A 12,194-nucleotide genomic window follows, 5' to 3' on the forward strand; every position below is an offset into this window, starting at 1 on the left:
CATTTTCTGGCCCTGTTATTACTGAACTGACTCCTTGTGGTATTTGGGAGATGTGGCAAAATAAAGTAAAAGGTTGTCCGTCACTACCCTGCTGTGATGGCAACTTGAACTGACTCCGCATGTTGCTTGGACTCTCTTGGAGCCCGACCCCTGCCACACAGGGGAGGACCCCTGCCATTTTGACAGCAAGATTTTGCAGGGGAGGTGGGGTCATTTACATATAAAAGTAGAAAGTAAACATTTTTGGAAATTAGTTACAGAGCAGGTACAACCATTTGAGGTAATAACTGGTTGCAGTAGATGCGATGGTTATTTTTTATAATTAACATGAGCCTCCTTTCTGCCAGGCTGTGAGGGCTGAATGAGTACCACCTGGGCCGTCTGTCCTGTTTGAGGGTCTGAGAGCCAGTTCACGGCCTGATTTCTGAATGCGGTGTGTCCGCCTGGGGTCTGTGACCGCGTGCAGCACAGAGGACACTTCCCAAGTGCTCTGCCTGTGTTTATCTGAACGCCATCTATACATATGTTGTGCCCCTTAACGGACAGGGTAGGGTGAACAGCAGTTGGTTGGAGATGAGTGAAAGAGTTGAGATCAGCTAGGATGTCTTAGCAGGCAGAATTATTTTAGGTAGAATTTTTCCTGACGTTTAGTAGACAGCGTAGAAGCCGTGATGCCATTAATAACCTAAAAAGAGAGCAACTAACATTCGCTATGGTTTCAATTTTTGTTTACAATTGCCACATTCTTCAGCCTTCCAGACTCTTGGTGCTTAAAATACAGATGACCAGAATCGGAGGAATCACTGAGGATCTTGACTTAGACGATACTGGGCTTGTCCTCAATTCGAGTGGAGGTTCAGGAAAAGCAGGAATAGTTTTACCTATTTGGTTATTTGATTATTTGGTTGGTTGTTCCTTTGTCCATTTAGCTTTTACTCATTAGTTCACTTAACAGACGTCACTAGGCACCTGCCGAGCCATTGGCCGCCAGTGCTGGAGATTCAGAGATGAATCATGCAAACTGTCTGCCCCCAGGAGGCTCGCAGCTAGAGGCTGGGCTCCGACAAGTAAGCAGGATCGTGGAGTGGTGTGCTAGAAGCTGAACTAGCAGTACTTGGAGGACGCATGGGGGGCCTGGTACTTGATGTCTGACGTGGTGTCACAGCAGGTGTGGTCACCCCGTCTCGGAGAAGGAATGTGGGCAGGTGCGATGAGACTTTGTGAAGGCGCAGAAACAGGAACAATCAGCAGCTAGAAAACCCTCAGTTCGCTGTGAGGGGGCGGGTCCTTCTTCACAAGGGCTTGGTCCTTGACATTGGCGGCCGGCTGCTGAGCCCTCTTAGGCGGGACAGTGGTTCGAGGAGGTTTGTGATTCAGAGCTCTGTATTTGTGGGATTGGAATTTTATTAATGAAAATTAAAAATAGAAGCAAAGAACCAAGACACCTTGCATCCCCCCTGTCCACTTGAGAAGGACCGAGGCTGTGTTGTGGGCGTAGCGGCCCCAGCAGTCAGGAGGGCGGTGGCCAGAGCTGGAGTCTGTGTGCCTGGCTGGCTGGTCGACTTGGGTAAGGAGCCTAAGGAGGGATCCCAGGGCTCTCCTGGTTTCTGTCCTGGGCCACCAGGGATACCGGTCACAGGAAGAGGTTCTGTTTGTGGAGGAGCTAGTTCTGAGGGAACCTGCATGCTTTTTAACTTTTTTAATGTTTATTTATTTTTGAGATAAAGAGACAGAGCGCAAGCAGGGGAGGGGCAGAGAGAGGGAGACACAGAATCCGAAGCAGGCTCTGAGCTTTTCAGACACAGTGTCCGACGCGGGGCTCAAACTCACGAACCGCGAGATCGTGACCTGAGCCGAAGTTGGATGCTTAACCAACTGAGCCACCCAGGCGCTCCAGGAAACATGCAGGTTTTTTAAATGAAAAGGAAAGAGAAATGTGGGCTTAGGGCTAGAGGGGTGAAAAGCCAGCGGGTAGGTAGATATGACGATCTGAAGAGGTCTGGCCTATGGTGGATAGTGCCATGAAGTCTGAGAAGGTCCCGGATTATAAATCACCTGGCAGTTAGTGACAGGGTACAGAAGCCACCTGTGCACGTCCTTGGGGTCACCACGGAAGCCCGTCTTGTTGGAGTGACTGGGGACAGATGGTGTGAGCCGTATCCGCCCTGTGTCTGCGAGGCCACAGCAGGAACTGTGATGTCACAGGATGAAGGGAGCCAGGCATACTGTAAAAGGGACACGGAGCACAGGACATCAGGGGCCCAAGTGAAACCTCCACGGACTGGGCATTGGCGCATCTGTAGCAGCAAGGACAGATAGTTGGAAGAAGGAAAATGAAGAAGCAGGTATCCGTCAAGGCGGGCTGGTGGCTGCTCTTATTTGCAGACAGGAGTTTTCAGTTCAAGGTCTGTTTGAAATGAAAGTCAAAGATTGCACTAGAATTGGCAAAGTTGGCTTATTTGTAAAGATTACAGAAATTGAGGTGACAGGAGCAGAGGACCCGGGTGGGGCCCCGATGGGTGGGCCCGGGAAGTGGGGACTGTGGGGTACTTACTGTCCAGGCAGGGGCCTGTGCTCCTGTTACGGGAGAAATGGGCGCAGCACAGTTTCGGGATCACGCGCCTTGTTAGAGCGTGTGGGGGAAAAGTGGAGTTAGCCGTTACGACGAGGGGAATGTTGCGTGTTCTTAGCAGGTCTGCTGTTTACGTAGAGCAGACACGCTAGGTAAGGAAGAGTGGGGCGGATGTGGGGGCTGGAGTTCGGGGTGTGACCGTGCTGCTCCCTGTGTTGCTGTGGTCAGCCTCCCTCTGGTGGGCCCGTGAAGTCGTGTCACTTGTGTGGCCGCCCTCTCTCTGGGCGACGGGCCGGCCGAGACGCTCCTGCGGCCGAGTATCTGGGCCCAGGTCCTGCTTGCACACGGGCTGTCCTCGCTGTGTGCTCCGGGGTCCTTGTGCAGACTTGTGCCGGCCCCGACTTCATGTTTGCCCGTCCTTCCCGTTGTGATCACGGTCCGGCCGGAGCTCGCCAGGCGGCATGAACACCATACTGTGTACGGTCACTGCAGAGTTTTAGTAAAGGAATTTCAGAGTGCATCTGTTAACTTAGCTTTGAGCCTTTGGAAATAAATAGTTTTTACGTGTGTCCAGAGATAGTAATACATTCCAGCCGGAGAACATCGGAACCACCCCGTCACCTAACATAAAAGTGGGCGGATCCCAGCAGTTAGTGTCAGCCACCTTCGCCGTCTCAGTCTTCATGAATATTCTTAGCGCATGGAGCACGTGGTTTAACAGACGAGCAGCCTGGAGACACGTTTTCAGTGACTGCACGTCAGCGCCTCTGTCCACCAGACGGGTGAGGCGCACGAGAGGATGTTCGTTTGGCCTGTTGGACAACAAATAATAGCTTGTTTTATGTACTTCAGGCCGATTACTGTTGAACGCCTTCCCATACGTGGGCCACTTCATATTCCTTTTTTTTTTAATTGGCTGTATTTCTTACCAGTTTTTCCAGTATATTTATGTTTTTTTTCTTAAGAGGTTTTTGTCATATTAACTGTGTTTATAGTATTTGTTCTGTATGTTCTTCCCAAATTGTCTTTGTCCGTCAACTGCGATCAGACGGCTTTCATCACACAGGACTTGTTCTTATTTTGTGTTTTATTTTTGGTGGGTTTTTTTGAGAGAGGGAGGGAGAGAGAGAGAGAGCGCACACGCGCCAGGGAGAGGGGCAGACAGAGAATCTCAGGCTCCAGGCTCCGCGAGGAGCCCAATACAGGGCTTGATCCCGTGACCCTGGAGTCATGACCTGAGTTGAAATCAGGAGTCATTGACTCCACTAACTGAGCCACTCAGTTGCCCCTTTTTTTCTTTGTTTTTTTAGTGTAGTAAAATGTGCCAGCATTTTCATTTCGGTTTTGAATTTCAAGACTTGATGTTTATTCTGGTTTGTCTTAATTTTTTCTTAATGTTTGTTTATTTTTGAGAGACAGAGCACGAGCAGAGAGAGGGAGACACAGAATCTGAAGGAGGTTCCAGGTTCTGAGTTGTCCGCACAGAGTCCAACACGGGGCTTGAACCCATGGACCTGAGATCATGACCTGAGCCTAAGTCGGACGCTTAACCAACTGGGCCACCCAGGCGCCCTAGACCTGATGTTTATTCTAAAACCTTTGTGGATTTATTTCGATCTTCACATTTGCAAATGTGCAGATAATTTTTTTAAGGAGTTCTTTTTAAGGGTCTGTGTGGTAACAGCTTCTTTGGCTTTTGTAGAGACTGTCTTTTAGGCTGATGTAAGGTCATTTCCTTTCAGTCACTTACTAGGAAAAAATTCAGACACACAAGCAAGTTGAAAGGCCTGAGCAGCACGCACATGCCTGTCTGCCACCCAGACTCTACTGTTAACCTTCTGCTGTATGTGTACAGCAGATAGATGTTGTAGTGTGCTTTTAAAAGTGCATTTTCTGTTCAAGCTTGTGAGTGTCTGTCTTTCCTGGTATTTTGTCTGCCGACCTGTTGGTGACTGAGAAGGCATGTTTCTCTGTGTGACGGGAGCTCTGCCGATTTCACTTCATGTTTGCTCTGTGTTTGTGCCTTTTTATTGGAACACACAGAGTGTTTATCTTCCCGAATCTCGTGTCCTTGTTCAGTTTCTCTTGGTGTGCCTAATCGTGCTTTCTTGTTCCGGGGGGCTTTCCCCCTAAAGTCTGTTTGGTCTTCTTTAGGTTAGCACTGGCCTGGTTTCCATTTCCTTTTCTTCTACTACTGCCCACTTTTTCACATCCTTATACTTTCAGGCATGTCTCTTGTAAGCTTCATAGAGCGGGATTTCTCAAATCCAGTTTGCTAATTAATAAATCTTTTAACTGATGGGTTTAATATATTTGTGTTTATTAGTGTGACTGATGCGTTTGGACTGGCTTGTGTTGTCTTTATTTCTGTTGTCTTTATTTTTTTTTTAACTTTGTCTTTTGTGGAGGGGATTTGTGTGTGTACATGTAAGTGTGTGGCTTTTTCTTTTTGATGTCTGTTTCTTAATTGGTTTTCTTATTCCAAACTTTCGTCTCTAATGATTCAGAAATTTATAAACCATTTCTGTTCTTTTATTAGTTACCCTTAGGTTTTGACCTTCTATGTTAACTTAACCACACCTAGATTTAAAATTATCTCGGGTGCCTGGGTGGCTCAGTCGGTTGAGTATCTGACTTCAGCTCCGGTCATGATCTCACAGCTTGTGAGTTCAAGCCCCACGTCAGGCTGTGTGCTGACAGCTCAGAGCCTGGAGTCTGCTCTGGATTCTGTGTCTCCCTCTCTCTCTGCCCTTCCCCTTCTTGCACACTCTCTCTCTCTCTTAAAAATAAACATAAAAAATTATAAATAAATAAAATTATCTTAATCCTCTCTTCTGTAGCACAAGGACCTTGGGACATCCTGACTCTCTGTGGCTCCTTCCAGCTCGCGCGCCGTTTCCCTTATGTTAGTTCTGCCTCTGCTAAAAGCCCACGTGTTAGATGTTATGATTTCAGGCAGATGTTGTTGACTTGGCTGCATGCTTCCCATTGTATCTCTCAAACGTTCTTGTGTTTACCTCAGCCCACTCTTCCGGTGTCCCCCTTGACACATGTTCCTTGTCCACGCTCAAGGGGTGACATTCCAGGACGGCTGCTGACACGTCTGCCGCCATTTCTCTGTGGCTGCTCTTCCAACTTCACCCCTGCCTTGAGCTTGCGTTCGTCTCCTCGCCCAGCTGGGAATGGGACGGACTGCTTGGCTCTGTGGATGTGCATCTTTCATCCGGGAGGTGATGCCGTGAGCTCTGGAACTGTCAGCTGGGACATTTGGACCTTGGTAGCTCTGAACCATTTCCCATCTCTGTTTCTGTCTGTGTCATGAGTGTGTCCTGTCCTCGGATCTGTCCTTGGGAAGCCATTCGTCTTTCTGTCATACCTCGTCAGCTCATGTTTTGTTTCCCCGCTGATACTTTTCAGTTCTAGAAGTTCTTTCCTTGGGATGCGATCTGCTCTTTGTCCAGGAACCTCTTGCTGCACGTGCGTGCATATGATGGTGCCAGGACTGTGTCGGTCCTCTGTGACTCTGACTCACTCAAGCCTCCCAGTGCCTTGAATCAGAGCCCGGTGGTCCGAGCTTGGGCAGGCGGGGCTCCAGGGGGCCTCTTGGAGAGCCAGGCGTGACAGGCTCAGCTGCACCGCCCTCAGGTCCGGTCCGTCCGGGCACTCCTCACCCTGGCACGGAGGGCCTGCCGGGCGAGGTCTGTGCACCCACCCGCCTGTACGCGCTCTGCTCTAGCTCAGCCGGCCTTCTGGCGTCCGTTTCCCTTTTTCGTGAAGTATATTATTTGGAAAATCTTCTGCGTGTATCTTTGGTGGTAAAGTTCTGTTTCTGTCATCTTGAAAGGTGAGTAATTCTAGGTGCTTTCTCAATGCTTTAAAAATGTGTACAGCGGTCCCCTGCGTTGTCTTCCCGCACAGCGGCCGGGAAGGCTGGGGCCAGGGCTTTAGATGCGGTGCCGGCTGAGGGAGGCCCGGCTCTGAGCAGACTCTGGCCGTCCTGCCCCAGGGACCTGGCCACCCCAGGCCTGCAGGGCCTTGGCTTTTCTCTTTCCTCCTGAGCGCTGCTGCAACCACTTAGGAAGGTGTATGTTTTGTCAAAGAGAATGCAGAATTTCACATTTCCTATTAGTCTATTTAAGGGTTCTCTCTTTCCTTGCCAGTAAGGAGAAAAATTGTGCAATCGTCCACATGTTGCATAGTTTCTGTCAGGAGATTTAAAGACAATCTCCTTTGTTCACAGCCTAGTGGAGAAGCCCCCTCCAACTTTACCGCCCTTCTAAATAGCTGTGTTGGATCGCACTGAAGGCCACTGGCCGGTTTCTAGCACTTTGTAGGGACTTCTCTGGTTTTCCTTCAAACAACCAAAGAGTAAGTCTTTCTTTCCAGGCCTTTGCAACGTTGGCAGAACCAGAGTGCCCTGTCTGCAGGCAAAGGGGAGACATGTGGTGGTGACCCCCCCTGGCCTGGGATCGTGCGCTCCTGCAGACGCACGCTTTCAGGGCACGGGGCGTGTGCAGGGATGAGACTCCATTTACGCCTTTATGAGCACAGGTGGGGGCGGGAGAGGAAGGCGCTGCCACGGGAGGTCAGAGCGGAGATTTGAAGAAAAATGTTTTGTTCTCAAGGTTAACAACTGCATCGTGACAATGACAGATTAACCAGAATAAGCTAATACAACTGGGTTTAAATTACCATTCTGACTGTGATATTGTTGAAGAAAGAATTTTACATACCAGTGATTCTTCTCAAAAACTACAGAATTGTGAAAAAATTATTTTAAATGAACTATTTAGCTTTTCACTTCTGCTCATTTCCTTCTTAAGTGGTTTGCCTTTTTAAGAAACGTGTTCTCAGTCGTCTTTGCATGTAATGTATCTCTCTGCAATTGTGGGTGTCCTTGTCTCTGTCCTCTGCTAATTGTCAGTTGCATGGATGGGGGCCCTCCTGCCGCCCCAGCACCTAGCGGTGTCTGACGTTTATAGGTGTTCCGTCCATTGGCATTTCTTTTCTTTTTTTTTTAATTATTTTAAGTTTGTTTATTTTTAGAGAGAGAGTATGCGCACGCACAAGTAGGGGAGGGGCAGAGAGAAGGAGACACCGAATCCCAAGCAGGCGCTGTGCCATCAGTACAGAGCCCGACTAGGGGCTTGAACTCCCAAACAGTGAGATAATGACCTGAGCCGAGATCGAGAGTCGGATGCCTAACTGACTCCACCACCCAGGTGCCCCCCAGTATTTCTTGAATGAAAACAAATTCATGATTTAAAATTAACTGAAGCAAATTATAATGTTGCACTGTTTTCGTTGTCTTTTTTCTTAACAGCAGTCTAGTGCTTTTTTAGCTGCCCATGTAATAGATCAGAGAAGAAGCCGCTGACAGGTTTGGCATGAATCGACAGTTCTTGACTAAGACGGAACGTCATCTCTCTTTCATACAGAACAGGCCTAGGCGGTCAGCGCTCGTCACCAGGGTGCCAGGCCTCTTTAATCTGGCCATCCCGGCATCCATGGCCTGCCACCCCGTGACCCAGCCACGTTTGTACTCCAGCCCCACGGAGGAGGAAGAGGCGGGCATTCTCTCTGTCTCCCCTCCCTGCAAGGACACAGGTGTGTGCAGAGTACTGTCCCTTGGAGGGACGGCGGCTGAGTCTCAGTCCCATGGCCACACCTGGCTGCAAGGGAGGAGCACGGTACTGGACCCGGCCAAAAGACAGCCGTCTCTCCTGCAAGTAGAGAATTTTTGTATTTATCAGTTTTTAAGAGGCCTAAGGTATTTTAGAGGTTAAATCTCTCAGTGGGATTTTTATATTAAAGATGCTCAATTCTGAGAGTTTTGGGGCAAGGATGAGAGAGATACTATATGAAAATGCACACTTTAGTTATATTTTTGACATCCGTTTTGGTTGCTTTTTTTTTCCTGGGCTTTACATCTTTGAGGAATTATGTCCACAGAGTATTAGTTAACCAAGGTCTCAGTGTTCTCAGAAGTAGTGCCAAAGGGGAAATAAATTCATCTTTGACGGAAGAACTTCTTGAGAGTGAAGCTAATTCTGTACTCAGGTCTCCAAAAGCCTGCTGTGTTGTGGGTCTGTGGACTTGGAGACACGTGTGCAGGTCAGGGCCTCTGGCTGGGAGTGTCTAGGCAGGACCCGGTGCTCTCTGGAGAGTTCTTCTTGGTGCGTGGTAGACCCAGGGGTCAAGAAGGCGCTGAGGGAGGGGAGGACTGCTGGGGCAGGCGCCTCTGCACCTGCCGGAGGGAGGGGTGTGGGCAGCACTGGGACACGGGTCGTTGGCCCTGAGACGTGGGAAGGCACAGCTTTGTTTGAAGTTGAGCAAAAGGGAAGGAGAAGGAAGTCCTGTCCATCAGTAGTGGTTTAAGTATTTCCTGTGAAGGACAGAGGTAAATTCAACATTCATCAAGAGGATTCTGGTTTAAAATTCATCACAAATACAGTTTTGAGTCCCAGGAACCCTAACTCTCAACCAGTATATTTACTGGTTTGGGAACCTTGCTGTCTGACAGCACCTTCCGTGCGGTTGGCTGTTTACACTGGGTCTCACTTGCGAAGAGGGAGCGTGTGGTTCTTCTGCCCGTTATCTGATGTGGCGCCCAGTATGAGCAAGAAAACGAGCACAGCCTTGCTCTCCTGGAAGCTTCAGGGGAAAAGAATTTGCGTCTTAGAGACTAAATGGCTAGAAAGCTGCCATTCCTGAGAGCAAAGTGGGAAGAACATGGCTCACGTGGACAGGCGGTCCCAGCTCCCTCCCGGAAGAGCTGCGGGCACCCTGCTCCTTGCTTCAGGGCTTTGGGAGGTTCGAGCCCCACGTGGATGTCCCGCAGTGGCCGTGTGGCTGTACCCGGCATCACCCCTGCCCTTCCTGAAGAGCCCTTGGCCCGCGGCCCCGGGCCCAGGACGGTCAGGGCGCCTCCAGTCCTGGACCCAGCGCAGCGGCCTACGGTGGCGGAAGTGTCTGTGCGCCCAGCCGGCCCCGTGAGGCCACCGAGCCCCTGAGATGTCGCCCCAGCGACAGGGAACTAGATTTTTATTTTGTTGGTTTACTTGCATTTAAGTTTTAGTTAGTTAGTATATAACTTCAGGAGTAGAATTCAGCTGAGTCCTCACTTCTGCCCAACACCCAGGGCTCATCAAGACAGGTGCCCTCCTTGGTCCCCATCGCCCAGCTAGCCCATGCCCCACCCCCTCCCGCCATCAACCCTGTTTGTCCTCTGTTGTTGAGAGTCTCTTGTGGTTTGGGGAACTAGATTTTTAGATTAATTTTAACTCATTTAAATTGCTTCACATGGCTACTGTAGTGAACAGTATGACTCTCACCGAATGTTACTATCTTGTCAGCTGTCTGTAGGTTAGGAAGGTTCCTTTGAACTCGTGTGGAAATTGAAAACCTTGTGCTTGAGTTTGGGAATTGGGGTTTGGCAAGAATCTAAAAGGTCCTTGTAGATAATTTTTTGTCAAATGAATTTATGTGAATTTAGGACCTGCCCTTTGACAATCATTTATGTAGTAAGGAACTACCTCACAACAAAGGTCTTATAACAAAGTTGTATTGTGTTTAAGATGTAGAAGTAGGATCTGTTCGATTCACGTCATCCGACAGTTGTGGAGCTTGGGTTCTGGTGAGTTCTATGGCGCCAGAAGCCAAGCTCGAGCCTGCAGGTGAGCGGGCACGTCGTGACCAGAGCCGGGCGCACGGCTTGCAGAGGCGGCCTCGTATTGAAAGTGGGACAGGCTGCCTGTTCCTGCGGGGGGTCCTAAGAGAGGGTCTAAATTTAGGTGTCTGTAATAGGCCCTCCCTAAAACCTAGAACGCCTGAGGCGCTGCTGGGGTTTCTGGCGTCCCCACCACGAAGCCCAAAGCAGACTGGCTTCCTGATTACATGAATGGAAATGTGTTGTTGTTGAATTTTTTCACTGGCTTTGCTTACTTGAGCCTCATTTTTATTTTCTTCTTGCCATGTGTCACATTTAAAAGACCTCTAGCACATGGACGAAAGTTACAGAGCCATTGCTCAAAGTAGTTGGAAAAGCTATACTTGTTAGCATTAGTTGGTCTTAGCTTCGCACCCCCCCTCCCTCCCGAGATGGAGTTGTCTTCATCTTGGAAGTAAAAGTAATGCCTAGGAATCGCCTTCATTTTCACAAAGTATGCCCTCTCTCATTTTTCACAAAACATACGGCCCTTTTGGTCCCTGTTTAATGTTCCCATCTGTGACAGAAATGAGTATGATAAATCCTTTGCTCTCCACTTGACTCCACGAAAAGTGGATGCATCACGCGGTTGAGTTGTGGCAGTTCTGGTCTCACAGTCGGGAGGAGGACAGGCCCGCCCTGGACAGTCCCTCACCCCGACACTTTGGTGGTCTACTGCCTCCTCAAAACCCCCACCAGGAGGTACACCTTGCTTGCACCCGCCGTGTCTGAAACAGACCTGCCCCCAGCCCCCCCTTCTCGGGGCGAGGGGTCCTCTCACATGTGTCCAGTCATTGGGCACTAACAGCCTTGTGTCCAGAAGACCCGATCCTCTTCGCCTGTCACTTCCTCTGCTGCCCACCCCAGCCCAGCCCAGCCCCACCCCTTCCCTGGGCACCTGCCAGCCTTCCTCCCACCTGCTCATCCGGCTGTCCTCCCCCTCCCCCACCGTGTGTTCTGCTTACGTCAGAGAAGGGTCGCACCTTGCTCTGCTCAGACAACAGGGAGTCAGGCATGTGGGCCAAACTCTGACCAGACAGGAGGGGCATCGGTGGTATTTCTAGAGGAAAGGAAACCGCCCCCTTGGAGTCATAGGGACTTGACACGTTCCTGCTGCGTTCTCGGCACCACTGTTTGCCGCAGGAAGCAGCGTTCCCATTTTACGAACAGGTAACCTTGGGTTTCTAGGTGTTTAGTAACAGCCACATCTGTCCTGTGGCGAGGCGAGGATTCCTGTCCCGATCTCTCTGTATGGAAAGTGCTTTCTGCGAGGGAGCAGTTGCCCTGAAAGGAGAATAGGGCAGGAAACGCTGGGGAAGAGCGCCTCAGGACTCTAGGCTGCTTCTCTCTACGCTTGTCCCGCTACTTCCCTGGTGATTAGCACCCAAGCCCTTAATGCAAAGTTCCTGTCTGTTTGTGCAGCTAGGAAGGGAAGGCCCCGGGGGGACACTGTCCCTCTTTTACAGCCTCTCAGCACAGATTTCAGCAGAGCTGAAAGGATCAGCCAGGGGAGTTACAAAGAGAGGTGGTTAGAAAAATAAATGGAAAGTATAGTAAATGAAAAATGTAATAAAAGATGGTAAATGAATACATGAAAAATATCATAAATGAAAATATAATAAAAACAAGTGGGTTGTATGAATTAACTGAGTAAGTGGAACCAGGAAATGGCATGTTGAGAGAGAGTTTTTATAAGGATGCAGTGAACATAATAACAGTAACAGTGAAAAGAATGGGGACTGAAGCCAATTTTGGGTTTAGCAAGGAGTTTGTTGGTTTAGGTGCAAAGTAGTAGTCAGATTATAGAATAGGGGATTGAAATGTTTGGATAGGGGATCAGCCACGTAAATGCTGCATGATTTCTGTAGTTTTGTTTATAATGACAGCTAACTTAAAATTACGGAGAAAGAAGTC

The 12,194-nt window shown here is 49.3% G+C and overlaps 1 protein-coding gene across 19 annotated transcripts in view; it reads left to right on the plus strand.

Annotated features, from left to right (window-relative positions):
- Window positions 1-12,194, plus strand: part of PTK2 (protein tyrosine kinase 2) — a 256,989-nt gene that overhangs the window by 126,661 nt on the left and 118,134 nt on the right. The gene's annotated exons all lie outside the window — the stretch shown is intronic.

This window comes from Acinonyx jubatus, chromosome F2 (genome assembly GCF_027475565.1).
Source record: "Acinonyx jubatus isolate Ajub_Pintada_27869175 chromosome F2, VMU_Ajub_asm_v1.0, whole genome shotgun sequence".
In the NCBI taxonomy this organism is placed as follows: domain Eukaryota; kingdom Metazoa; phylum Chordata; class Mammalia; order Carnivora; family Felidae; genus Acinonyx; species Acinonyx jubatus.